Here is a 26,724-nt window from a genome sequence, read left to right as displayed (position 1 = left end):
AGGCCCTGTGGGACACCAGGGACCCTGTGGGAGTCTCACTCTAACTTAACCCCAGGGCACATTGGCCTTCTCAGCGGAAGATTGCTCCGGTTCCAGGCCTGGCTGAACAGCAGCCGGCGGCCAGTCCCCAGGCCAGTCACGTCGGGGGAGAGATGCGGTGGAGGGCTTAGGGGCAGGCCCATGACTGACAGGTGTCCCAGGCTTCCCCCTTCCCCACCTCGCTGATCCTCAAAACTACCAACCACCTGCCACGGCAGTATTTCTATCCCCATTTCACAAAGAGGAAACTGAGATCTGGGAGAAGGAAGTCAGAGGCCCCTGGGTCGCATGACCATTACATGGGCCTACCAAGACCCTGTTCCCCCGGTGTTTCCCCCACACTGCAGTGTCCTCCCCTTCAGTCATGACGGCGTGTCTGTGCCTGCATCAGACAGATGGGCTTCCAGTAGGGCAAAGGCTACCCACTTTCCTTTCCTCTGTTTACAGCTTCAAATATTGGGGCATTTAGCAGTTTGGGAAGGGGCTGTTAGAAAATTCATCCTCTCCAGGGTACTCAGTGGGGCCAAGGCTCCTCTCCAGAAGAATCTTTGAGTTGCCCTCCTTTCTAGGACTCCACCCCCTCGCTCCCACCCAGCAGGACGAGCTGAGTCAAGTACAGATGAGTCAGGACTTTCCCATCTCACACCTCCCCCTTTTGCCCCTCAGCAGCCTGCCCCAGATCACAGAGACCCTCCTGCTCTATGTACTTAGAGTCCCCGGAAGAGACCTGGAAAACCCTGGGGATGGGGCAGGAACAAAGTGAGGGGGGCTTCCTGGCACCAGGCCAGGAGCCCCTGAGGGGGGTGAAAGGGATGCAGCTCTGCGAACACAGACCCGGGCTCCTCTTAGGGGGTGGGGTGGGGTGGGGAGCAGTGACATGCTTACAAACAGGGAGGAGGTGCCAGTCACCCGAGTGAAGGGCCAGGAGCAGACCCATGAGAATGGAGCCCAGGAGGCTGCTGAGACAAAGCCTGCCTGAGATCTTGCCATCCTGGTGAAACGTGGGGGGGCAGGCCGGGGGCGGGGAGCAGTGACCTAAGGGTCAAAGTGGACCTGACCTCAGCTGGGGGAGGGAGACCAGGAAGGCTTTGATGGATGCCCAGGACCTCCAAGGTGGGACAGGCCAGCTCCCTGCTCAACACAGAACTGCCACAGGTATAGCACACAGCAGTGGCCACTTACCTCTGTTCAGCGGCTCCCACCTTGGGAGCCTCTGCTTGATTTGCCTACCAGCACACCAGTCTCAAAGCCCAGCTCCAAACCACCCCAAAGAGGCACTGAGAACACTGCTTGGAGGGTCCATGCTTCCGCAGGCAGTGGACAGACGCCTCTAGAGAGGAAATGGGCAGCTAGGAACCCTGTGTGGCTGAAAGAACAGAGACCTGCTGGGAGTATTAGGGGTGGGATCCTTGGCCACTGGCCTAGGGAGAGGCAGCACCCAAGACAACAAGGTTCTGAGTCCCCTTTCTCCAGGGTCCCTAGAAGCTCTCCCCTATCACCCAGGTCACTTCCTCTTCCTGAGGTGGTGACTCAGCGGGGTGGGGAGGTCAAGGATTCCTAGCCCAGCAGGAAATCTGCTCAAGAACCAAGGTGTTGCTGGGGACCCTCTGTGTGGGGACTTCCAGGGTTGGGGGGCCTTCCCCTCAGCCTGGTTCCTAGCAGTTCTCCCCACTTCCCCCCACCTCCTGCCAAAGGAGACCATGCAAATCAACCATTTTTGTCTGGGAGTTTCCAGCCCCACCCCACCTGAAGCCCCAAGGTGATGTCTGGCAACCCCAGCCCTGCTGGGACATGGAAATTCCTGGCCCCAGACCCTCCAGTCTGGGGTCTTTGAAGGGCGCTTCAGGGGTGAGGGGTGGATTCGGCCCTTGTGGAGACCACCAGGCTAAGTAGCATTGCCTAGACAAGCTAGAGGTCGCCTCACTTGGCTCCCGTAGCCAGGGCCCCTGTGGCCAGGCCTCAAGAAGCAGTCACAGCCTGGCAGTGGGGTGCCCCCAAAGGCTACTGCCCAATCCCTGGCTGCTCCCTCCCCCCAGGGGGGAGGCGGGGGAGGAGGTGGGGGGCACAAGGAAACAAGACAGGGCAGGAAGCCCAGGCAGGCGGCGGGCACTCTGGGCCAGGCACAAACAGCCAACACAGGAAACCACAGCCCACCCCCGCCCACCCCACCCGCTCAAAGCTCTGGGAGAAAGGAGTGCCAAAAGCCTGGTACCCCAGCGGGGGCAAGGGCCAGGGGTTAGCCCGGGGCAAGGGAGGGGCAGAGGCTCTCCAGCCTTCTCTCGGCCCCAGACCCCACCTGGGGAGGGGGAGAGGAAGCCGGGCTGCCAGGGAGGGTGCTGCCTCTTTAAATCCACCGAAATCCTGAGCTAGGCCCAACCCAGCTCTGGTTTCACAGGAAGGAAAGGCGCTCAGGAGCCAGTAGGGCAGGAGGTGGTGGCTGGAATTAGCCCCACCGGCCCAAATATATCTGGTCTCCGCCTGCCACCCCTCTGGCACTTCCTGCCCCCTGGCACCTGCACCGCTGTGGGGGTGGGAGAGGGTCTTGGGGCTACTCCCTCCCCTGTGGGGGACCCCGGGCTCTCCAGGGGCCCTGTTGCTGCGGACACGTGGTAGGAGGTGGTGTCTCCAGCCCGATTCCCAGAAGAGACGAATGGACAGGGCAGCTCCCTGGGGACCGTCACCTGGCCTCTATCCTCCAAGGGGTTAATCGGACCCTTTTCTGGGGGGGGATTAGGGGTGGCCCAGGAACCTCCTCCAAACTGCCTGGCGGCTGGGAACAATGGGGCCATTGTGGGAGTTGCGGAGTGCGGGCAGACTGCTGGCAAAGGCAGCGCACCAGGGGCGGGCCCTCACCCAGAGCCCGCCTGCCCGCCGGGCTCTCTCCCCCAGGTGCTGCCCGCGACAGAGACATCCTCCCAGCCCTCACCTCGCCAGCCGGCCCCAGACTCCTGGCACCGGCAGTACCTGGAGGGCCCTCCAGCCCTGCCCACGTTGCCATCCAGACTGCCATGACCCTACAGGAAGCAGGGGCATGTGCACCAGGACGGGGTGGGGGTGGGGGCTGACGAGACAGGATGTGTGCCTGTGATCCTCCTGCAGGGAAGACAGGAAGGCCACATGGGGTTTCTGGTGTCAGTCCTGGCACCCTCAGGCCAGAAGGGCTTAGGGGATTCTGAGAGTGGTGACAGGCAGGGCCCCCTGCCCCCAGGCCTCAGTTCCTAGGCTCATTTCAGACCTGCTCCCTGAGGAGGCCTAGCCCTAGCAGCCTTGCTGCCCTCTGGGGCCACGACACGGCAGGCAGTGAGTGATGCAGTGGAATGAGAGGTGGGTTTGCAGTCCAATCACATCCCACCAGCTCTGAATGACAGGACTTTATCCATCCCTTCAGCCCTTAGAGCCTCAGTTTCCTCATCTGCAGAATGAGGATCAATGTATCAAGTGAGATGCTAATAGCGAAACTAGCCAACAGAATGCCTGTGCCATAGCCCTCAACAAACCACCTCTGGCCATGATGCCCCCTTATTTACCCCCTACATGGCACCCAAATCCATGGGCATTTGGTAAAGATGGGCACTGTCGAGAGATTTGCTCTTGATGGCTCAGTCGATAAAGGATCTGCCTGCAATGCAGGAGACCTGGGTTCGATCCTTGGGTTGGGATGATCCCCTGCAGAAAGGAATGATTACCCACTCTGGTATTGCCTGGAGAACTCCATGGACAGAGGAGCCTGGCAGGCTGTAGTCGATAGGGTCACAAAGAGTTGGACATGACTGAGTGACTTTCAAGACATTGGGCCCACAGGCATCATCTCAGTGGTATCAAGTACAAAAACTTGGCTCCTCCTCTGTCCTCACAGAGGCCAGGTCCCTCGGGCGAGAACTCCTCTGGGCCTCACTGGGTTTATCAACATTCAAACCCAGAGCCTGAATCCAGAGAGCAGTTATCCACTCTCTTACCCTCAGGGCTGTCTCAGAACCCCAGGAGAAAAGCAAAGGGGAGTTTCCTTCCAACAGTGGCCACATCCCCTCCACCAGCCACCCCAACCCCTTGGCAGTCTCCCTTCAGGGTCTAGGCTGGGAGGAAGCAGGAGCCTACTTTGTTACCATGGGCCTCTTTAAAGAGTGGAGGGTCTGAGAAGGTAAGAAGAGCAACTGGGACACGCAATTCTGAAAGTAGAGATCCAGAGAGAAGACCTATCCTCTTCTCAGCTAAAGAGGCCTGTCCCTCTTGGGGTGGCTCCACAGCCCCCAAAGGGTTAACAAGGCCCTAAAAATAACCTGCTCCCAGCAGGACCCACTGATTGGAACCCTCCAGCCATCTGTTCCCATTTTCTCCTGTTCACATTGGAACATATGAAACCAGCCCCAGAGCCCCAGCCCGATCCCAAAAATAGCCCCAGCCTGCCCAAGGAACAGGCCTCAGGGGCTGGGCAAAGGCAGCATGGCCGGCCCAGCAGTCAGGCATGGCTCAGGCCAACACTGATGCCTCACTCCCAGGCCCATGGAAGGGAAGAGATTCCTCTGTTCCCAGAAAGAAGTGGTGAGTAGAGCCAGGGGCTCCAGCCCACCTGCCTTGGTACCAGGCCAGAGAAGATCCCCAGGAGTCCTGGAATCCCAGGCACTCTGCCATATCTGATCACTTTTACTCCTGAGAAGACCAAACCACGTGTCTGCAGAGCTTCCCTCCTGGTAGGCATGCCTGCTACCCTGGATCCTCACCCAGAAGTTCCCAAGCCTTAGCCCCTCCATCATCCCACTCTCATCCCAGGGCCTTTGGGAGCCTTGCTCACCCAGAGTCACTCAGCATTCTCCCCTGGCCTGCCCCAGGGCACACAGGGTTGAAACAGAACATTTCCCAGCCTTGCCCACATGTACTCATGTGGGCTACCCATGCATGGGTAGCAGAGGAAAGGGTTCCGGGGTTGTCCTCTGGATGCTGATATGACCCCACCCCTCCTCTGGGCTTCAGGATGGACTTCCTGCCCATCTGTGTGCAGCAGGTGCTGGGCCTGCCCATCTGGGCTTCTACACATATCAGAGACCTTGGCATTGCCCCGCCACACTCAGGGAAAATGCCGTGGGCCCCAAGGCAGGCCTGACAGCTGCCATCCGTGTCACAGCTCCTCATGCTACTCTTCTCCCCAAGGAAGGTCCCGGACCCCTCAGGCCAGGAAAGAGAGGAGGCAGCCATTTAAGCCACTGAAGGAGTGTGTCTTAAGGGCTGTTCAGCCTGGTAAAGGAACAGAGCTGCAGGAGATGGGATGGTGGGAGGGGTGTTGAAGCGGATCTGAGCTAATAGCTTGGGGGAGGAGGGGCTCAGCCCTGAGAAGTGCTGGGCGATGGGGAGGCAGGCAGGCCCTAAGCCCTCAGACCCTTCTCCAGGCCCACAGCTATTTCCCAAACTTGCAATCATGATGCCTGCCAGCACCAGCAGTGGGGAAACTGAGGCAGCAAGAAGGTGGGTCTGGAAGGCTATTAGAATCTAGGAATCTCAAGCATTGGAAAGGCTGTTTCTTCCCCACCCCTATCTCTCCCTACTAAAGCCTCTGGGAGGACCAGGAGTTCCTACGACTAATAATAATTAGGAAAATCTCTAATATTTATTGAGCATTTACTCTGTAACGTCAAGCTGCTAATCACAGCCATTATCTAATTTAATTCTCTAACTTAGTACTCTACAAGAAAAGTCTCTTATCCCCACTTTACAGAGAAGAAAACCAAGGCACAGGGACATTGAATGACTTGCCTAAGGCAGACAGTCCAAACTTAGAAGAGTCAGGATTTGCACCCAGATACTCCAGCCATTTGCTCTTAACCATTTCACAATACAGGTTCGCCCTGGTGCCTCACTCCCTCATTCCAGACTCCCTCCAAACCTGAAGCGCAGCAGGTCCTAGCCAGAGGCCACAGTTCCTACTCAGGGACGAGATCAAAGAGAGGCCACAACTCCCCGCCCCCTCTACCTAGGTGCCTGGCCCGCTGGGGCTCTGAGAGTAAAGTTCTTAGGCCACCCCAGCCCCGCCCACCCCCAACCTGTCACCCGTCACCCATCCAGTTCCCTAAGAGTCTGGGGAGGGAGCCCAGCCCAGCAAGTTACCATGACAATAGCACAGGCCCCTGCTGAGAGGCCCAGAGGCTGAGGAGTCTGTGGCCCCTCCCACTTCGCAGGTGGGGGTCAAAGGTCAAGTGGGACTCCACTTGTGATGGGTGGAGTCTCAGCCCCGCCCCCCACCTGCTCGGCCACACCTGGCCGCTGCCCCCCAGTGTTTTCACTGCCTGATTGGAAGCAGGACCACTTTCCCCCCAGTCCCTGGGTGGTGGTTGCCTCCAACAGGGAGGGTGGGGGGATTCGAAGCCCTTCCCTCCTGAGGACAGTCTAGAAGGGCCTCCTCCCAGTCCTGTACTTTCTCCAGCTTTCCCTAGTCTGGGATCCTACAGGCGTGTTTGTTGTGAATTCAGGGAGTTGTTGCTAAGTAAGGAAGAAAGGGAGGGAGGGAGGAGGGAAGGAGGGGGTGGGGTGGCAATAGGGAGAAAGTGTGCGTGTGCCTGCGTGCCTGCATGTGTGCGTGCCTGCGTGCCTGTGTGTGTGTGTGTGTGTGTGTGTGTGTGTCTAGGAGCCAGGACAGAAACCACGTTACTGTGGCTGGTGGCCACCCTGGCTTTGACTCAGCCAGCTCAGGCCAAAGCCAGCAGGCAGGGGGTAGCAGGCACTTGGGATGATCAGGAAGGAAACCATACCTTGCCCTCCAGGGGTGACTGGGCTGGGGCTCCCCACCACCTACCCCGGCTGGGACTTTCACTGGGACTGCGGCTTCAGCACTTTAACCCTTCCTGCCCGGGCCCCGCCCCCATCCCCACTGGGTCCCAGGTTGTAAGCTGTCAGCACCCCCTCCTCTGGGGGAGGAGAATGAAAGGAGAAGTAGGGGCAGAGAGCCAGGAGGAGGGCGCTCAAGACAAAAAGCCAAGCAGGAGGCTCCGGCAGAGGCAGGCAGAGCTGAGCGCAGAGGGTGTGAGGACACACACAAGCACACAGACCTCTCACCTCGGGATAACGCGTGTCGGGCTCGGGCTCAAGGGTGTGATCGGGGCTGGGGCTCCCTGTGGAGAGAGGGTCACAGCTCGAAGCCCCGGGCCAGCAATCTCTACCCCTGCTCCTCCCAGAACCCCAGCCCCACCCCCCCGCACGCACACCGCTAAGCATGTACACAGACGGGCTTGTAGCTCCAGGAAGTCCCGGAGCTACTCGGACACCACCCCCCCTCCACGGCTTCTGTGGATTGGCCGGGAGCCAGGCCTGACCCAGCCGCCCCACCGCACGGCTCCCCCTCCCTCCCCTGGAAGCAGGAAAGGAGCAGGCCCTGGAGATGCCTTAGGGCTCAGCCCCAGGGTCGGGGGTGGGGTGGGCAGGACTCCCCCGTCCTGGCCTGAGGACTTGGGTGTGAGGGATGGATGAGAGGAGGCCTGAGGACCCCAGCTTCCAGCACCCGCCACCCTGGGGTTATCCTGTGTCAGGGAAAAGAATGGCGTGTGTCCTCTGTCCCTGTGTGGCCTCCCTTGTCCCCGGAAGACTCCAGTCCTGGGGACCGGGCCTAGCTGGGAGGGCCTGGAGGGAGAGAATTGGGCTTAGCAGTTCAGCAGGAGGGGGCTGGGTGAAGCTCCCACAGGCAGGCAGGCGGGAGGGAGGCTGGTGGCTCGGCTCAGTTTGTACTGGGGGTCAAAGGGGAGTTCTTTTCCGAAGAATTCTGGGACAGAAGCCAACTAGAGCAAGCTGCTAACTACCCCTCCCTCCCTCTCTCACTGCAATGGGGGGGGGGGGGGGGCGCTGTCCCTGCCAACCAGACTTAACCCTCTCCAGCCTGTGGTGTGCCCAGGGCCAGGACAGGGGGTTTGGGGAGGGGACCTCCTGCTGGGCCCAGCTTCCCATTCTAGGTGGGGAAGCGTAGCGTGCCTGCCAGAACATGGGACCACCAGTCCCCATCTGGTACTGCCCTGTCCTACCATCACCTGGGTGACTTTTCTGGGCTCATCTCCTGAAGGTGTCTGCAGTGACGGGCGTGCAGGTCTCAGAGACAGAGATTGAGAAACAAACTGAAGATTCCTTGCCAAGGCCCTCCCCCTGCTGGGTCACTGAGCACTGTACCAACCTGTGCCCTTACCCCTCCCCTCCTCCCAGAGGCCATGGGAAGGGGGGTTAGAAGGAGACAGCTTCTCTCTCTGCTCACCTCTGCTGCTGTCTCCATAGGCCCTAGACTCCGACAACCAGCCCCTGCCCCAGCCCTCTTCCTTTTCACTGACTTGCTACAAGTGCTTCTAGAAGAAAGTAGTCAATTATAGCCTGAGGTCCCAGGATGGGAAATTGAGTCATAGCAAGGCATCAGGGTTCCAAGTGCCTGTATCCCGTGCAAATATGACCATCACAATTTTAGCTTTGGCACAAAAAAGAAAGCAAGCAAGCTCCCCCTAACAACCTCTCATCCTGTAGAACACACGATAAAGGACTGTAGAACAAGAAGGACTTCTCAGGGTCAAGGCTACAATGGCAGCTGGCCCCATACCCAATGCTTCATATTTGTGGGGTGGTATAACCCCCCAAGAGACCAGGCCCCTCTGTCTTCTGCTCAGGCTGGAAACATGAGTGTCTTGTTTTGTTTTGCTGTCTGCCCCTAACTAGCAAAGTCAACTTTTCTGAAAGCTCCCAGGTCTGGTGAGGCTGGCTGTTTCTTGTCTCCAGTGAAGCAAGCTACCCCAAGGGCGGAGGTGGGGGGGTTAAGTCCCTTCCCCCATCCCTTTCTGGAGAGCACTGGGCCTCCCTGTCACAATCCCTCCGATAGCACCAGGACAAGAAGAGGGTGGACTGGGAGCATCAGACCCCTTGAGATGCTGGGTGGCTGGGGAGGGCAGAGGAGGAGAGTCCAGCTCTAGGGACAGTTTATCCCAAAGTCTCCCCACTGCACACTTTCTCTCCAAGGACCACAGAACTGCCAGAAGCCTTGGCCTCCCTCCAGAAAACCTCCCTTTCAAAGGACAGAGGACTTCATGTCCCAGGGAGCTGTGGGGAGACCTGTGGCTACACCCCCAGACGTGTTCTGAGGGAGGAGGATAGAGGCGAGAACAGAGTGCGCTGAGTGTGTGCATGTGCACACACACACACACACACACATGTGTATCAAAGACACAACCCCAGGCACACACACTCCTCAGACACGTGTACCTGGGAGAGAAACAGACGCAACCCCCAAACACACACAACCAAGATACCTCTTTAAAATAACACAAACTCTCCAAAACTGACTCCTTCAGACACACAGAGGTGCCCACACTCATAGAGAAAGCCCAAGGGGGCCCAGGAAACACAAATGACGTCGGCTGGTCACACAGAACTGCTGACAGAAGGTAGACCCACATTGGGATACACGCACGCACACACACACACACTGAGTAGTATGCACATGGCCATGTGCTAGCACAAACTCTCTCTCTCTCACATACACACACACCCAGGCAATGCACAGCATGAAGCCAGATTAGAGCACTAAATTCTGGGCTAGTGGGGAGGAGGGGAGTCAGAGGAGGGTGGAGAAGTGCTCAGGGATTTCAAAACAATCCTGGTTTCGAAATGCTGGAAATGCTGGATTCAGGGCCATTCTCAGTTGAGGCTGGGGGTGGGGGGAGGGGAGGAGGAGGGGCAGACAGGCCAGCACAGGGCCACCAGCCTGTGGGAGGAGGGACTTGGACAGAGGGCATCCCGGCCCCCGGGGATGGGGACTCAGCCAGACACCAAGGTTAGGAGGGGCAGGTGGCCAGGGCCCAGCTGGGAGGGCCGGGGTGGAAAGGAGGCGGAGAAGGGGAGGCCTCTGCTCCAGCCACTGCCTGGAGAAGTCGGAAGGCAGCAGGGAAACTGCCTGGGCCCTCCCCGTCTACCTGGGGGCAGTGGTGGCCACCTTCTCCCTGGCGGAGTGGCAGCTGGTTCCCCTTGGCTGCCGGCTAGCAGAGCCCCAAGGCAGGCCTCAAGCTACGGGGTAGAGGGTGTGGGAGGACAGCAAGGGCCTGCGGAGGGTCAGGGACCCTCCTTGGGACCCAGGGCCGCCCCCCCCCCCCCCCCCACAAAACACACACTCAGGGCAGGGTAGGGGACATCTCCCAGGGAATCCGGAGCTTCTCCCCTCTCCATGGGGAGGGCCAGCCCTTACTTAGGAGGCTGAGGCAGTACTACAGACCCCCACACCCAGGAAGTCACCCCTCTCCTCCCAGGGCACCAGAATGTCCTTACCGCCCCTCCCCCAACCCCCAGGGAAAGTCTCTCCCAGGGAGGGGCGGTCAGGCCAGGCTGGGGGTGGGGCTCTGGAGGCCCGGCCCTGGCACCCAGTGGAGGAAATTCCAGGCAGTAACTCCAGGCTGCCTTCAGGGCGGCAGAGTGACCGGCAGCGGATCCAGCGCTGTGGCTTTCTTCACCTCACCCCTTCGCTCCTAGCTCTGGCTACCTGGCCCTCCAACTGGGGGTTAGAGGGTAAGACCTGGGGAAGCTTGGCATACCCTGGAGGAACCTCTAGAGGAGCCTCAACTGGCCCCTTGGCCTGTCAGAGCCTTCGGGAAACAGATCCGTGGGGGGACAGCCCCCGCAGTGTGGCTGCGGGTGGGCAGCTGGCGGGGCTGGCAGGCAGGGACACAGATGCCAGGTTAGAGCAGCCAGGCGCTCAACAGGTTGAGCCAGTCCCTGGAACAACCAGCCCCACCCTGGGGAGAGCAGGCCTGGCAGAGGCTCCCTGCCCGCGGCACCCAGCCTGTACCCGCTTGGCTCCCACGGCTGCCCACTTTCCCACGGTGTCATCCCCTCTGCCCCCTCCCCCCCCAAGTTAGCAACCTAGCAGAGTCCAGGACTCCTGGCACCAGGAAAGGGTGCTGTTTTCCGGCACCCCTGGGTGCCCAAGCTCTCAGGGTGCCTCACTACCAGCAACCCAGGAGCCCCCAGAAGAGTCAACATGGCATCAGGCCAAGGAGAACCCCCAAGCACCCCCCACCTCCTTGGAGGCCTCTTCCAGTCCTGGGCAGACTGGACACCCAGACACCCTGGCTCCCCGCAGCTGCCCGCCCAGGGCACTGGGACAGAGCGGCAGCCTGTGGCGCCAGAGGCCTTGCAGAGGGCCCCCAGTTCCCGCCTTGGACTCCCTGGAGGTGGGGCTGCTGTTCTGGGTGGCTCCTTCCACTCCTGCCAGAGCTGTCTGCAACCCTGGTCCTTTCCTTCCACCCTACTCCTGGGCTCCACAGAGCTCCATCCCAGCCCCTCCCCCTGCAGGCAGGCAGCCCCCTTTGCAGGCATCTCCTTTAATCTAAAGCAGGTGCCAAGCATTCCAGCCCTTGCTGAGTCGACACTGCCACCCACTAGGCCTGTGCCCAGAAGGCTATTGCCCTGCCTGTTCATGGAAGTTGAGTCCCCAGCCCAGGGCTCCTGTTTAACTCACGTACCCAGAAGTTGGGAGGAAGAAACTATCCAGAGAAAGCATGAGTGCCCAACACAGACTCAAAAAGCAAGTTCACTAGGTCCCACATCATCACTGTTGTGATCACAAACACTAGCCCCTCTCTGGGACTCTATCATCTCTTCCCACCTGGACCCTCAACCTCAGTACCTGGAGACTCATCCTGAGTCTCCATATGGCCCTCCAGAAGCTGTGTCCAGCTTGAGAGCCCTGATAGCCCAACCACAGGAATTACTCTGTATCCAAGACTATATATAGTCTCCCCTTCAGGAGAGAATTCTCCCCAACATTAACCCCTGCCCCACCCCAATCTGGAGCAACACAGGTTAGCAAAGAACCTCCAGAGGGAACTGGCCAGAAGGCTGATCTTCCAGGCCTGGTGCTCTAAGGCCAAGGAACCTGATCAGCTGAGGGAAGGCAGCACCATCCGTCCTGATACCAGACCTCCCTGCCCCTTACCTTTCTCTCCCATTCTCACTCTGTCCTGAGGCTTCTATCAGCAGGCACCTCAGAGCTGATACCAGAAAGACAGGGCCTGAACATGCTCTTCCCCTGGGGCCATGAAATCACGGTCCTGACCTAGAGAAGGCAGCCAAGCCAGTGCTGGGGGGGCAGCAGACAAGCCAGGCAGCCCCAGCCCAGAAGAAGTGGCTGATCCTTGGAGAGGCTGAAGATGGGGGAAGAGCAAGGGGAGCGGAAGCCCACCCACCCTGCAGGTCTCATTCAGAGAGCTGACCTCCTCCAGAGGCATCAGCAGGGTTACAGCAGACACTGTGTGAAGACAGCTTTCCTAGGTAAAACAGGAAACCAAGGCCAAAGATCAAGGGGGCCTCCAAGTCCCTTTCCCAGGGCTCAATCACATGCCCAGCTCACCTCTCCCAGATTAACACTTTTCCTCCCTGCATCAGAGGCCCCCCTAGACACAGACACAGACCCACACCCCAAGTAGCAGACAGACAGAAGGAGGAGGGAGGAGGGGGTGTCAGAAAAACCCGGAAGGAAGGAAGCTGGACAGACAGACAGAAGCTGATCCTGGCTTCCCTGCTCCAGAGAGACACCCTCCGAACTCCCTGACCGTCAGGGACACCCTCTCTCTCAGCTCCTAAGAGGACCTCAGTGTCCCCCGAAACCAAATTCCAACAGCCCTGGCACAGGGCATACTCCAGCCAAGCAAGAAGCCCTAAGCCTCCCTTCTCTTCATCATGTTACTCTCCCAAGAGCTCTCGGGACCAAGGCAGGCGCCATCCCCTCTGAGCCTATGCAGAGACACCTCCAAGGAACTGTGTGACTGCCCCACCCCCCAACCAAGCCCACACCAGAGTCTAGGGGAGACTTCTCTAGTCACAGCCCCTGCTGCTCCTAGACAGTGCTTGGGGGCAGAGGGGAACCCCCAGCAATCTCCAATCCCAGTGCACCTCCTTCCGGAGGATCCTATCAGCCAGGAGAGGAGTGCTGGGGGCTGAGACCCAAGGGGTTGGTGAGCCTGGGAGGGGGACTACATCTCCCAGAAGCCCCCAGGGCAGGGTTGCTGCTCCAGCTGGCCCAAGGCCGGCCTTGTTCTCTGCGCTAGGGTGGCAGGGTCCCCTGGCTGCCCCTAAGCCCTCCCCACTGTGCTCTGGGGCTGCCAACCTGACTGGGGACCCAAGAGTAGCCTCCGCTAGCCCTGGGGGCGTCTCCCACCCCTTACACAGCCTGAGGGTGCGTGCCAGAGGGCCAGAGACAATCAAAGTGTGTCCCCCCTCCCCAGTTCGAACTGGATCTCCCTCCTCGCGCCTCAGCTGGCCTGACAGGACTTTTCGCCCTCGATCCCAGTCCACCCCTCACCTCGCGCGGGTCGGGGGTCCTCACGCCAGGCCGGAGTTGGACGCCATGACCAGGTCAGGGTCGGTGGGTGGATTGGGGTCCTCCTGCTCGCCAGTTGGAGGTGCGGAGGAAGGCGGGCAGGTGGTGATCTTTTGATCCTGGACGCCTTGATCTCAATACCAGCCCGGCCCTGGAGTGGGTATCCGGGGGTCGCTGGGAGCCTGGGTTCCTGCCTCCCAATCGCGGAGCATGGTCGTGGGCGCCGGGCAGCGGCTGGAGAGCGCGCACACCCGCCCGGCTCGGGGCTCGGGGCTGGGGTCTCGGCCCCAGCCTCACGGCTCCGGCTCCTGCTCCTCCTCCCTTCCTTCCTTCCTTCCTTCCTTCGCCTCCTCCTTTCACTTTCCCCGAGGCCCGCGGGGAAGGCGGGCGCGGGGCGGGGAGGGGTCTGTCTGGGCGCTTATTGTTGGTCGGACGCGGAGGGTCCGGGTCGCAGCCCCCGGGCGGCGCGGCGCCGGGGAACCCTGGCGTGCGGGTGTCCGGCCGGCTGGCTCCGGGCGGCGGCGGTGGTGCAGCGGCCCCGAGTCCGGGGCATGTCCGGCCACTGGCTCCGCCGCTCGCCGCCGCCTTCCCGGGCTCCCCTGCGCTGCCGGAGCCTCGCTCGCCCCTCCACTCGGCTCCGCTCCCCAGCCTGAATAAGCATCGGGGCTCTCTGGCTGCCTCCTTCTGCCTTCATACCAGAGCCCGGAGAGGCCCCTGTCAAAATAAGAGCTCCCCCATCTCGCTCGCCTCCTCGCCCAACCCGGCTCCCCCAGCCTCCCAGTGGTCTGACTCGGTAAGGCGCCCGGCCGGCTAGCGGGAGGCTGGTTGGCCGGGGGGCGGGGTGGGGGCTTCTATCCCTCCCTCCACCGCATTCCCAAGGACTGGGGAGGAGACGTGCTAACATCTCAGGCTGGGGAGAGGTTTGACAAGCCTACCTGCCTATCTACAGTGATTGGAAGCAGTGGGAGTTGCCTAGACCTCCCCACCCCACAACACACACACACACACACACGCACACACACACGCGCACACACACGCACACACACACACGCACGCACTCCACTAGGTCCCCTCTTCATTGTACCCACCCACATTCATTATGTGCTGAACATCTCTTTATTCACTTTCCTATATACTCTTTCCTAGTAGACCATGAGGTCCTTGAGGATGTGGACTGAATTTTTTCATCTCAATCCTCAGCAGAGTGCAATGTGGATACTAATAAAGTGTTTGTGAAAATGAAACCTTTGTTTTCCCAAAAGAATTCTATCCCAGTCTCAGAGTGCTAGGCAAAAACACCCAAGACCCTACAGGAGAATAGATCCAATGAAAAAGAAGTAAAGGACTTTGAAAAAGCATTTCACATAGGTTATATCAGTGTTTGTCAAAAACCTGTGGGAAAGATGTTATGGCCCCAAGACACTGATGAGGACACCAAGGCTTGCATTAGTTAAGGACTTCCTCAGGGTTACAATGATCGATCGAAAGTGGCAAGCTCAGGACTAGAGTTTGGGTCTCTTTATCCCAGGGTACTTTCCCTGGATCCCACTGTCCCCAAGCACCCAGAATTAATACCAAGAAGGAATAAGCATGGACACTTCAGAAAGGAAGGACACTAGCAAGCCCTTTTGCTCATGCTATTTGATTCCTCTGAGCTCTCCCCTGCCCCTGACCTCCTACACTTTTGACCAACTATTACATCTACGTCACCCAACTGAGTACCTACTTGCATGTTTTATCTTGACTCTCCTGTGTGCATGTCTAGTTGACCCAAAAGATTCTTGAGGGCCCAGACCATGCCTTCTTTGCCTCTACATAAACCCACAGCACTCAAGTGCTGGGTTCATAATAGGGATCCAGTAAATACTCACTTGATGGGTTGATGGTACCTGGAGTTGAGCACTGAGCAAGGTCTGGGGAGGCCCAGGTAAAAAAGGGGGAGAAATCCTGAGAGAAGATAACACTCCCTGTGGGTGCCTAACGTTGACATTTACAAAGCATTTTCATATACACTATCTCTTGATTCTGCTTTGAGCCAATCAACAAAACTTTGACAAATGTCTATTATCTGCTATGCTAAGATCAAGCTGGGTCAGGGATTGAATCATCACAGCTCTATGAGGTAGGTATTATTCTCTCTTAAAGGAAAAGAAAACTAAAGCCCAGTGAGGCTCAGCTCTGGTATAAAAGATCTCAGAGCCTAGGATGGTACCTGACCATAGAAGTAGGGTTTCACCTCCTCTCCCCTCTCTAGGTCCTGAGGGTATAAGATGAGCCACAAGACAAGAGGGTTGTTTCTCAAAGAGGATTTGCTTGTTAGAAGGAAGGGTCCATTCAGTTACTTGGGTCAGTTTCCCATTTACATACGTGACAAGACACACGGGCTTGTGATTATCTATTTGGCACCACGCGGCTTCATAGCAGGTCCAGAAAACAATGTTTGTAGCAGGGAGTGATGGCCATGTTGCAAGGGGTCAGTTAATTGTGGCACACGGTAAGTTTCAGTGTATTCGGCACGTCCCGTGGAGCAGCCATGTAGAGCACTCCCTTGGGTGGGGCTGTGACTCATTGCCCCAGCGTAGGTTCCAGGTTGGGATGCGGAGCCCCAGCTCTGGGCAGCCACGAGTTCTGGGTGGAACCCTGGAGTGAGCGAGGAGGAGGAGGCCCGCGGCCCATTGCTGGAATAGAGTGGCTCCCTCTACTGGCGAGTTCTGGGAATCACCGTGTGTTTTCCCGTAGCTCTGTGTCACTGTGTCACGAGGAGTGTCACAGGTGTGTCAGCGAGTGTCGGTGGAAGTTCGGGCATGTTCGTTGTGTGAGTGCCTGTTCATTCGTGGTGCAGTGTGGGTGAGCCAGCGTTACGCGGGTCGGTTTCTGGAAACACAACGTGTACACACAACCACATTTTGTAATGCAATTGATTTTTGGGGTGGGGGTAGGGGGTGGGCGGTGTTAGGTCTATTGATTATCTGGGATTTCTACATGGGATGACGAGGACGAAAGGACCCTCCAGCTGGTACTCATCGCCGACCTCGGGCAGGTGGGAGGAATTCTGAACTAGGGAAACAGTTCCTGGGAAGGGACTCTAGCCCCTAAGCTACGAAAAATCCAAGAAAGGGTTAACTTTGAACCCCCCACAGTGACTTCAATCATTGGCTCAGGGCACTGTCAGTCAGATTTCTGGGGCGGGGCTTGTGGGGGCCGCCTTCAGACTGCCCAGCGCCCCTCACTTGCCCCTAGACCCCCAACTTGGTTTCACCTCTGGGCTGCTGCCACACCCCCCACCTTGATGAAGACACCTTCCTGAGCCCTGGAGAAGGAGCGGATCTGGGCATCCTGGCTTCTCCACTCACTCCAGCTGCCTGGCTTCCTGATAGATGGTGATTATTATATAATAGACCTGCTGGACAGAGCCGTGCCAGAGCTCGGAACACTCTGCCCCTCCTCGAAGCCTGCCCCAGGGCCTGGCACCAGCAGCACAGGGCCCGCCGCCCAGCTCGACCGGCGCCCCCGGCACCTCCTTCACTCCGGGGCGGGAGACCCCTGGGCCACCCTCCCTGGTGGCCTTTGGGGCCACGTCCTGGGATGGGGCGGGCGCCCAGCAGGTCTCAGGGTTGGCCCGCGGAGTAAGGTTTTACCAGCGCCTCTCCAGAATTGTGGGACCCACTTGGTCCCTTCCAACCTGAACTTGAAACTTGGGGGCCAATAGAGGTGGGGATTGGGGCGCATGGGCCAGGGTCGGATTGGGGAAGGAGTTTGGAAAACGTGCGGGGGGCAGGGAGAGAGGGAGGCTGGGAAAGGGGGCCGGCAGGGGCAGTGGGGGAGGGACTCTTATCCTGACAGGGCTCCCGCCTTCCCCGACTGGAGGGTTTGGAAAAACTGAGCAGGCAGCCAAAGCTTGGCTGGAAATTCTGCAGCCCACCCTCCTGGGGACACAAAGCTGCAGGGTGGAGGCAGGGCTGCGGGGAGAGAGCACGACCCCGGGGAGGGCAGGGCCTCTTTTGGGGCTGGGGGCCCAGGGGCCAGGTCCCTGGGGAGGGGGTTCCTGGCGCTGTCTCCCTGCAGTCTGCTTACCCTTGTCCTCTACCCCCTCCTTCCCCCTCCTCCCCCTCCCCGGCTCCAGCCTTTGCAGATTGCGGGCAGACTTAACTCCTTGAGCGCCAGCCCGGTGGACTCTTAGGTGGTGACGCTTGTGAGGGAGGGCAAGAGGGAGGGACTCCAGACCCCACTCCCACCCACGGCTTAACATCTTATGGTCCAGAACGCAGTCTCTGGAACTCGGTCTTGTCAGAGCCCTGGAAAGCTGCCTAGTCCTCGAAAAGCGACCCACAAAAACCGGCACCTGAGAGCTGCGTAACCCAGCCCGCTCTCAGGCCAAATCTTAACTGTCTTACCCTCCCCCGCCACCCTAACCCTCGGTGCCTCTTCCTCCTCCCTTCGGCCGCCCTCCCGCCGCCACCCCCACTAGTTGCTGCAAAGAGCCCTGACAGATAGAAGGCTGCGGGGAACCCGGAAGTCTGGGTGCCGTGGCGGCCTCGGCGTTCTCCTCATCCCGCCCGCGAGGCCCCGCACAGGTGACCGCAGCCCGGGGCCTCTTTGGATTCCAGAGGGCGCCTTCACCCATCTTCAGGAGTAGCTACCCAACCGAGGCGGGGAATGCTAGCCTCCCCCAGCCCCACCTAGGACAAGAGCCCGAGGAGCCGGAAACCCTGACTTCACTTCCACCCTAGCCCCTCTCCTAAGCAGCACTTCCTCCGCCGTCAGATTTGCGCGCCCAGTTCGGCCACGGAAGACTCTGCCTGAAGGCAGTGCCTCAGTCTAGGCAGGAAGGGGTTAACGGAGCTTCCAGGCGCCCTGTGAGAGCCAGGTGAGGCACCGCCCATCTTGGCCTTCAGGTGAGCGAGTGGGGTAGCGGAGAGACGCGGACCTCGGGGCTGCTCTTTTGCCCCCTGGTGGCTAGACCTGGACTAGCAGTCTCTGGCAAAAGATGCGCTCAGGTGGGGATTGGTGGAAGGAAAAGAAAACTTTGGAGACTGCTCAAATACTCCTGCAGGAACAGAACCTTCGGAGAGACAGAGGATCCTCTGGGGAGGCTGGTGGAGCTTCCACAATCCCTGCCATGCCATCCCCACTTATCAGGCTGCCTCAGTCACTTCCAGATGTTTGCCCTAGGGACTCTACTTGTGGGTCCCAGGTGCTCAGACACCTGGAGCAGGAAGACACCCTATCCTGCCAGAGTCTCAACCTAATGAAGGGGGGGGGGGGCAGTAGAGGGAAGCTGTCCCTCATCTTTTCTATGCTCCAGGCCTTCCCAGAACACCCTGCAGTCTGCTTCCCTCCAGACCCCAGCAGCAAAAGCAGACCTCTAGCCAGGCTTCAACACTCCCATCAGCTACATGATCCCCCATCAGTGTCCCTCCCCTCAAGCTCAGTTGCCTTCAGATTTCTCCCCCATAAAGGAGGCCTCTTGATGGATTCGAGGTGCTCACAACCATTTCCTCCTATCGCAGGCAGGGCTAACGCCCTTCCTCCCCTCTACCCAGAAACCCTCCCAGGTTACCGAAGGTTGTGACCTTCAAGGGTTCCTGTCTCCTTTTTTCCCCCTAATTGCCCCACTTCCTTCCCTCTCCCATTTCCCATTATCTTCTATCTAAGACTTCCTTTCCCATAAGCAGTTCACCTAACCAAGGACAATCCCCTCCTACTTGGAGGCTATGATATCTGACTCCTCCAGGAATCCTTCTCTAACATCTACTTATTTGTTCAAAAACTATCTATTGAGGACTTCCCTGGTGGTCCAGGGGTTAAGAATCTGAAGGCCAAGGTAGGGCACATGGGTTTTATTGCTTGTCGATCCCTGGTCTGGGAAGATACCACATGCAGCGGAACAGCTAAGCTGGTGCACCACGACTACTGAGCCAGTGTTCAGAGCCCTTGCTCTGAAACAAAGGCCGCCGCCGAAATGAGAAGCCCGCCGACCACAGCTACAGTAGCCCCTGCTCATCAGCCAACATGCGCAGTGGCAAAGACCCAGGCCAGGTAAAAATAAAAATGAATTTTAAAAATAAATAAGTTTTTTAAAAAAGAGAGAGAGCGCCAAGGCTGCATTCCCTAACAATCCATTTCTATTAAGTTCTCCAAGTTCCAAAAGAAAGGAGACTGGCCTGAAAGCCAAGAGCATATGACCTTGGACTAGTCAGCCTCATCTCTGGACCTTAGTTTCTTCAAAAAACAAGGGAGTTGGATGAGCTTATCTGCAGGTTCTTTTTTTTATCAGGAAGATAGTGGTTAAATAGCAGGCTTAGTTTGTTCAGAGAAAAACAATCACATGGCTCTGGCCAGCTTGGGAATAGAAGGCAGAGTTCATAAGCCTAGGAGAGGCTGGCGGAGGCAGGGCCCAGAGAAAGCCACTCGAGTCACCTCCTACTCCTCACTTCCCAGGTCGCCTGGCAGTTGTGAGTCCTGGGAACATTTAATTCTTGTCATCAACTCAAAGCAAGCGCCTTTCTGAGGTTGTGCTAGGAGGGGTGAGCCCTGGGTGACAGCACCCCCTAAATATCAATATAATGCAGCTGCATTAATTTGCTCTTCCCTCACTCGGCCATGTCCAACTCTTTGTGATCCCCTGGACTGCAGCCTGCCGGGCTCCTCTGTCCATGGGGATTTTCCAGGCAAGAATACTGGAGTGGGTTGCCATTCCCTTCTCCAGGGATCTTCTTGACCCAGGGATGGAACCTGCAACTCCTGTGTCCCCTGCATTGCAGGCAGATTCTTTATGATCTGAGCTATCAGGGAAGCCCATGTAGCACCATAGAGCTTTTATTTTGAAGAGATAGGATGTTTAGAGGTAAGGAAACTGAGGCAGAGGGTGGTAAAAGGACAGGCCAAAAATCACATGGCTGGTGAGTGACAGCTGGAAGGGTTGCCCGGGTCTCCTCATTCCCAGTTCAGACTCTTTCCACGACACCACTGCAGCACTTGCTTCCAACTTTCCATTGGACTTCTTCCTGCATCTGGCTCATTTCCCTGTGAGGCCATAAGATCTGGGAAGGCAGGCTTGGCCTCCTTATCTGGACGTCCCCCAGAGCCTGGTACATGGCTCTGAACAGAGGGAGGGGTGCTCAGAACTCCCAGTCTCCCAGCCGCCCTTTCCTTTTCATCATGACCCTATTTACATGCACGTAGGTCTCTGACTCAATCTAAAAAGGCATCCCAGGATTGCGGACAGAGCCTTGGGCCAGGCATATTCCCAGGCCTAAAACCTGCTCTGTGACTCTGAGCAAGTTGATTAACTTCCCTGGGCCTCATTTTCACCATCTGTCGAGACCTATAGCAAATTCTAACTCTTGGAGCATTTGTAACTTGAAATCTCAGATTATGATGTGTTTTTAAAAGCTATAACTCTGAGATAGGGTAAAAGCTTAACCTTTCTGCCTTTTTGGGTTTCCTCAGTGGCTCAGATGGTAAAGAGTTTGCCTGCAATGCAGGAGACCTGGGTTGAATCCCTGGGTCAGGAAGATCCCATGGAGAAGGAAATGGCAATCCACTCCAGTATTCTTGCCTGGAAAAATCCCATGGACAGAGGAGGCTGGCAGGCTACAGTCTATGGGGTCTCAAAGAGTCAGACACAACTGAGCAACTAACACTTTCACTCCACTTTCTGCCTTTTTGTAGGACCCCATAACCCCAGGACTGTCTGCTCTGTCCGCAGAAACTAGGTGCTGCTTGATGCAGGCACTGATACCATGACACCGTGCCAGGTCTTAGGAAAGTGACAAACTTGTAGCCTTGAGTATATTCTGGGGTCCCAAATAACAAGAATAATTTCAAAAAGGAATCACAATTTTTACTTGTATCTTTTTTTTTCCTTTTAAAAAATTTTTATTGGACTATGGTTGCTTTATGTTATTTTAGTCTCTACTGTGGCACTACTGGTAAAGAACCTACCTGCCAATGCAGGTTAGATGTAAGAGACTCCAGTTTGATCCCCGGGCCAGGAGGATCCCCTGGAGAAGGGCATGGCAATCCACTCCAGTATTCTTGCCTGGAGAATCCCGTGGACAGAGGAGCCTGGTGGGCTACAGTCCATGGGGGTCACAAAGAGTCGTACAGGTCTGAAGCGACTTAGAACAGCACTGAACAGCAAAGTGAATCAGCTGTATGTATACACATAGCCCCTCCCTTTTGGACCTCCTTCCCATTCAGGTAACCACAGAGCATTATTTACTTTTATCTCTTGAAAGTGATCCAGTTCCTAACCTACAGCACATCTTGTTCACATTCCCTTTCCTTTTCTTTTCTTTTTTTTCCCCTTTCCTCTTCTATTCTGCTAAACCTTGCAACAGTTAAATTGCTCTCTGCAAACCCTAAATCAGCCCCCTTCTCTGCCTCTCTCTGTTCTTTGTATTCAAAAAGGTTTTCTGTCTCTTTCACCAGTCACCTTCTTTTTCCTTTTTCATAGAGTAGCTTAGCCTCTCCGGTTTCATTATTTTCTTTTTTCCTTCACCCATTACCCAGATTCTCCCTAACACACATGAAAGTGTGTCTCCTGCCTCTCTAGTTTATCTGTCACCTCCTATTCTCCCAGCTCTATGTTACAAAAGCCCTGAGCAGGCCACAACAAGATTTCCAACAGCAAGTGAGGGATAAAATTATCTCAGGGGTGAGGGGCTGCAGGGCAGAGGGCGTCTGAGAACAGTCATTGGTTAATAAGTTTTTATCCTGTAACAGATAATAAAGGCACTTGCCCTAAAGGAGCTTATAAAATGGGGACAACTAAAGAACAATAAAAGATGCTAAATCATTAAACCATGTGGGGTTGATGCAACCAGTGCAGGTTGCATCCTTTGGTAGACATGGAAGAGAAACAAGAAACTGACCTCAGGTGCGGGGGAGCACAGCGGCCTCAGTGAGGGGCGCAGATGGAGCTGAAGCAGGAGGAACACAGATCCTGGTGGGAAGGGGTCTCAGAGACCAATTACCTAGCTCTAATTCTTTCTGATTCTCAACTCTGTTAACATCCCAAGCAAGCAGTTTATCAGCACCTTGATGAAGATCTCCAGTAATGGGGCAGTCCATTCCACTTTTGAACATCTGTTTTTCCTTCCTTTGAGCTGAATTCTATCTCCTAGTGGTCTCTATTCATTAGTCCATGAATTACCTCCTCGCCCTCCATATATCTAAGCTCTAATGATTTCAGACTCTTCTTTTCTCCGGCCTAAACATTCCCAGTTCACTAATGTTTTGCCCACAATGACACCCGGCCAACTTAAAGTAAAGTAGGACTGACTATCAATCCTCTCCTTTATTCCAAAAACTATACCTCTACTAATATGGCTTAAACTTGGGTTCACTTTTGGTGACCATGTTACGCTGATGACTCAGACTGAATTTACTAAACCCCCTGATTCTGTTTTACTTGAAATGCCTCTAAGACACGTGTAGTCTGTGTGTTGCTGAGATCTTACACAGATCTCTGATCATTTCATCTTGTTAGGTTTTCCTGCCATTCTACGCATGGAGATGATATTTGGATCCTTACCCTGTCTTTCAAAGCATTTACTATACCTCGAGGTTTACCTCTGTGAAATGTGAAACTATATTTTCATATACACTATCTAAAAATATTTAACAGGACAGAGATGAAGGCGAGTCCTAAAGCAAACAAATGTTTCTGGTTGATACCAGTCCATGTCATACTGAGAAGCAGAAAGATCCAGGGTCTTGTAGGTGGAATGGGTCAGATCATAATGAACCTCACAAGCCTAACAGAAGATTAAGAAAGTCAGAAGGCTCAGAACCAGAACAGATTTTTTGAGTAGAAGAGTCACATGGAAGCAGACTATAGGTATAGCAACAGAATAAAACACTAACTGTGGAAATCCACAGATCTGGACTTGAGTCCTACCTAGCCTTATTGCTTACTAGTTGTAGAACTTGGACAAATTAACCACTCTGAGCATCAACTCCTTCTTCTGTAAAATGATACCTACCTTATAGATTAGGGTGAAGATTAAATTAAATGACATATATGAAGAGCCTAATACATAATGGTTGTTCAATAAATCAGGCTTCCCAGATGGCTCAGTGGTAAAGAATTCACCTGCCAATGTTGGAGACGTGGGTTTGATCCCTGGGTAGGGAAGATCCCCTGGAAGAGGAAATGGCAATCCATTCCAGTATTCTTGCTAGGAAATCCTATGGACAGAGGAGCCTGGCAGGCTACAGTCCACGAGGTCGCAAAGAGTCAGACATAACTGAGCATGCACACTCAATAAATCAGGTAGAGAAAAACGGAGAGAAGAAAGCCATGTTTCAGATGGGTTTGGTTTCTAAGAGGAGACTATCTTTCTAGGAGGCCCAGGAGAGAATGAGGCTATAGGGAGAGCCCCAAATGACTCACTGGGCACTTGGTCTCAAGTCCTTTAGACGAAAGGGTATAGGGATAGAAGCAGATTCTCCTCTTACAAAGAAGAGTTGATACCTCTTGATCTCTAGCTACATATGGAGGATGACAGAGAGAGGACTCACAGGTAGCACTAATGTTTTTATGCTGGGTTGTCATGAGTAAGTACTGTAAGGAGGGGTGATGGTGTTCAGAAGACCATGGAGTGAGGTCTCTGAGGGTGAGTTGGGAAGTGAACGAAGGACTGTACCATGCAGGATATCCCAGAGCCACACTGATTCTGTTTGGGACAGAAGAAACTGTCTGATCCCGTTCCCCCACTCCCATTTCCTCCCCCCTGGTCAGAACTGAATAGAGATGAGACCTTCCATCCACTTTCACATCATTGACCTCTGTCCAGAGCTCACTGGAACCCATAAGTGTGTCCCTCCACAACTCTCCGCTTTTCTACCCTGATGTCAGAAGGAACTCAAGCTCTTGTCCAGCCAATAGACTCTAGCTTGTTGCTACAATCCTGGACTTGAGAAGGACAAGATGAAGGGGAAGGTGTAGAGACAGGGGTAGGCAGGGACAAAGTAAGCTGCAAGAGAGAAGCAGAAAAGCTGAAGGGGTGGGGGGGGGAGTGGGGTAAAGGTGAGCACCATAGGTACAGAAAAAGGCAGACGGATAGAAGGGAAAATGAGACTCAAGGAGGGGGCAGAACAAAAGATTTGCCGAGAAACTGATGAAGTGCAACTGAGAAAACTGTTTCCATGGTGACAGGTCCAGAGGAGGGAGTAGGAATATAAATCGGATTATGAGTTGGGGGGGTGGAGAGCGGGGGTTGCTCAAGACCCAGAGGCAGTGTCCCCACCTCAGGCTCTCCCCACCAGACCTCCCTAACCCATAGGACTGCCTTTCTCAGAGGTCTTGGGGAGCGAGGAGCGAAGGAGGGCCCCAGGCGCCCCCCTACCCCGGGCCTCCTCGGATCTTGGAGAGTTCTCTCCATTGACCCTAGTTTCTGTCATTCTACCTCTTCATCAGAGCCCCACAGTGAAGAGGGGAGGGAACTTGTTTTAAGCACCTACTATGTGCCAAACACTGTGTTGGGCACCTCAGGCGTTATTTCATTCCATCCGCAGCGCAGCCTTTGGAGGTAGGTTTGATCGCCTCCACTGGTAGGCAGGAAACTTCGAACAAGGCCCCAAGCTGGCAAGCAGCAGCCGGAGTGGGGCGCAGTGGGGCCCATCTCCTCCAAAGCCATTTGCTCCCTTCCTGGCCCACTGCCTACCTTGCAGAACCTATGTCGCAGTCCCTGGCTTTTCCTGCACCCCCTTGGGACTGGACGGGGCAGGATGGGCGCCGTTGAGGGTGGGGAGGGGTGGGGTAGATGAGTTAGGGGCTCTCATTCCGTTCGGAGAGACAGAGTTGGGGAAACCGCAGGCAAATACACCACAGCAGCCAGACTCTGGGTTCAGTGGGAGGCGCTGGGGTGCTCTGAGCGCAGGGCTGGGGGAGTGGGGAGGAAGAGCTGAGGTGGGGAGGACCGTGGGAGTGGGGGAAGCGCAGAGGCCAGACCATTTCCGGCAGTGCTGCGGAGGAACTCCAGCGCGGCCACGTGGGGAGCCGGGGAACCGGCGGTCTCGGTTTGCAAGTCTCTGAGCTAGTGAGCCAGAGGGACCCGGGGCTGGTATTTGGCTGCAGGTCCCTGCAAGTGAAGTGCATGGAGGGGGCGAAGTGGGGCGCGGCTCCCCTCCCCCTCCTTCGGGCTTCTGTACAAATAACAGTTTTGCAAAGGGCACCGTACCTGATGCGCATATTAAACAGGGCCTGGGGAGGTGGGAGAAGGCCAAGTCTGGGGCTGTGGCCTGGGCAGTTCTGCCAAGACCACCCCTCCCCCTCAGGAGGGTGCCCTGGGACTCAAGGGGATTCTGGCCCTCCGGCCCACCTGGCTACCTTGAAACAACTCTCTCTCTGGGGGCTGGCTTGAGCCACACCCTAACCAGGAAGTGTGTGTGTGTGTGTAAAATGTGTGTGTGCTTGTAGTGACTCCAGCTTGTCTCTGAGCTGGAGATCCCAGGTCCCTGCCCCCCACCCCTGTAGAGAAGGTTGAGGAGGGGGACCGGGCAGGGGCGGGCCTGGGGTGGGGGTGGGGACGGAGGTAAAGCTTCCTCCTGAGGCCTGAAGGGAAAGCTGATCTAGATCAACCCACTTCTGTTGCTTCAATTCACACCATCTCTTCCACAAGCCACCAACATCCAGGATGGCCCTCCTGACCCTCCTTCCCTGTTCCTATCATAGGTTCCAGACCCAAAAGAGTGTGGACTGCAGGGGGGCGGGGGGGGGGTGAGAAAAAGAGCTTCTTCCATGTCCTCCTTCACACCTGCCCTCCCCAGACTGTCTGGTCAACCAGCCCCTCGCCGAGCCTCAGACCCAACTCCTCCCAGACCTGCCAGCCTTCAACACCCTCGTGCCCAGCCCCGTCCCTCTCACTCAAGAGTCCCCTAGCCTGAAGCAGTCCCCATGACTCCTACTTGCCACATGCAAAGAGCACACGTCATGGCTCTTTATTCGCTGAGCACCAGCTAGATGGGGAACATGCCTCCTGGAAGTGTTCTCTTTTCTGTTACTGGGATACCTCTCCTGGCTCTTCTTTTTTCCTTTTGGGAAGCTTCTCAGTCTTCTCAGTTGGCGCTGAAGGTAAAGAACCCGCCTGCCAATGCAGGAGACAAAAGAAACTCAGGTTCAGTCCCTGGGTCAGGAAGATTCCCCCGAGAAGGAAATGGCAACCTACTCCAGTGTTCTTGCCTGGACAATCCCATGGACAGAGGAGCCTGGCAGGCTACAGTCCATGGGGTCGCAAAGAGTGGGACACGATTGAAGTGACTGAGCGTGCACGCACGCACTCAGTCTCCTTTGCAAGCTCCTCTGTTCCTCTGCCCATAGTATTGGTGTTCCCTAGGTTCTCTCCTTGACCTTGTCC

General features: G+C 56.2%; 1 protein-coding gene across 6 annotated transcripts in view; it reads right to left on the bottom strand.

Annotated features, from left to right (window-relative positions):
- Positions 1-14,109, bottom strand: part of BCL9L (BCL9 like) — a 28,509-nt gene extending 14,400 nt beyond the window's left edge. For 2 of the 6 annotated variants that reach the window (XM_065943882.1, XM_065943886.1), the window contains exons 1-2: positions 13,340-14,109; positions 7,081-7,136 (exon numbers count right to left, since the gene is read on the bottom strand). The gene's annotated coding sequence lies outside the window, so the exon portion shown is untranslated. Of the gene's footprint in view, positions 1-1,221; positions 1,422-7,080; positions 7,137-13,339 lie in introns of all 6 variants that reach the window. The other 4 variants (XM_065943885.1, XM_065943887.1, XM_065943884.1 and 1 more) reach the window with 3 other exon arrangements.
- Between the last annotated feature and the right edge of the window lie 12,615 nt (positions 14,110-26,724).

Source organism: Muntiacus reevesi, chromosome 9 (assembly GCF_963930625.1).
Source record: "Muntiacus reevesi chromosome 9, mMunRee1.1, whole genome shotgun sequence".
Taxonomy (NCBI): domain Eukaryota; kingdom Metazoa; phylum Chordata; class Mammalia; order Artiodactyla; family Cervidae; genus Muntiacus; species Muntiacus reevesi.
The sequence above is the reverse complement of the archived record's forward strand: the minus strand, read 5'-3'. Positions and strand labels throughout refer to the sequence as shown.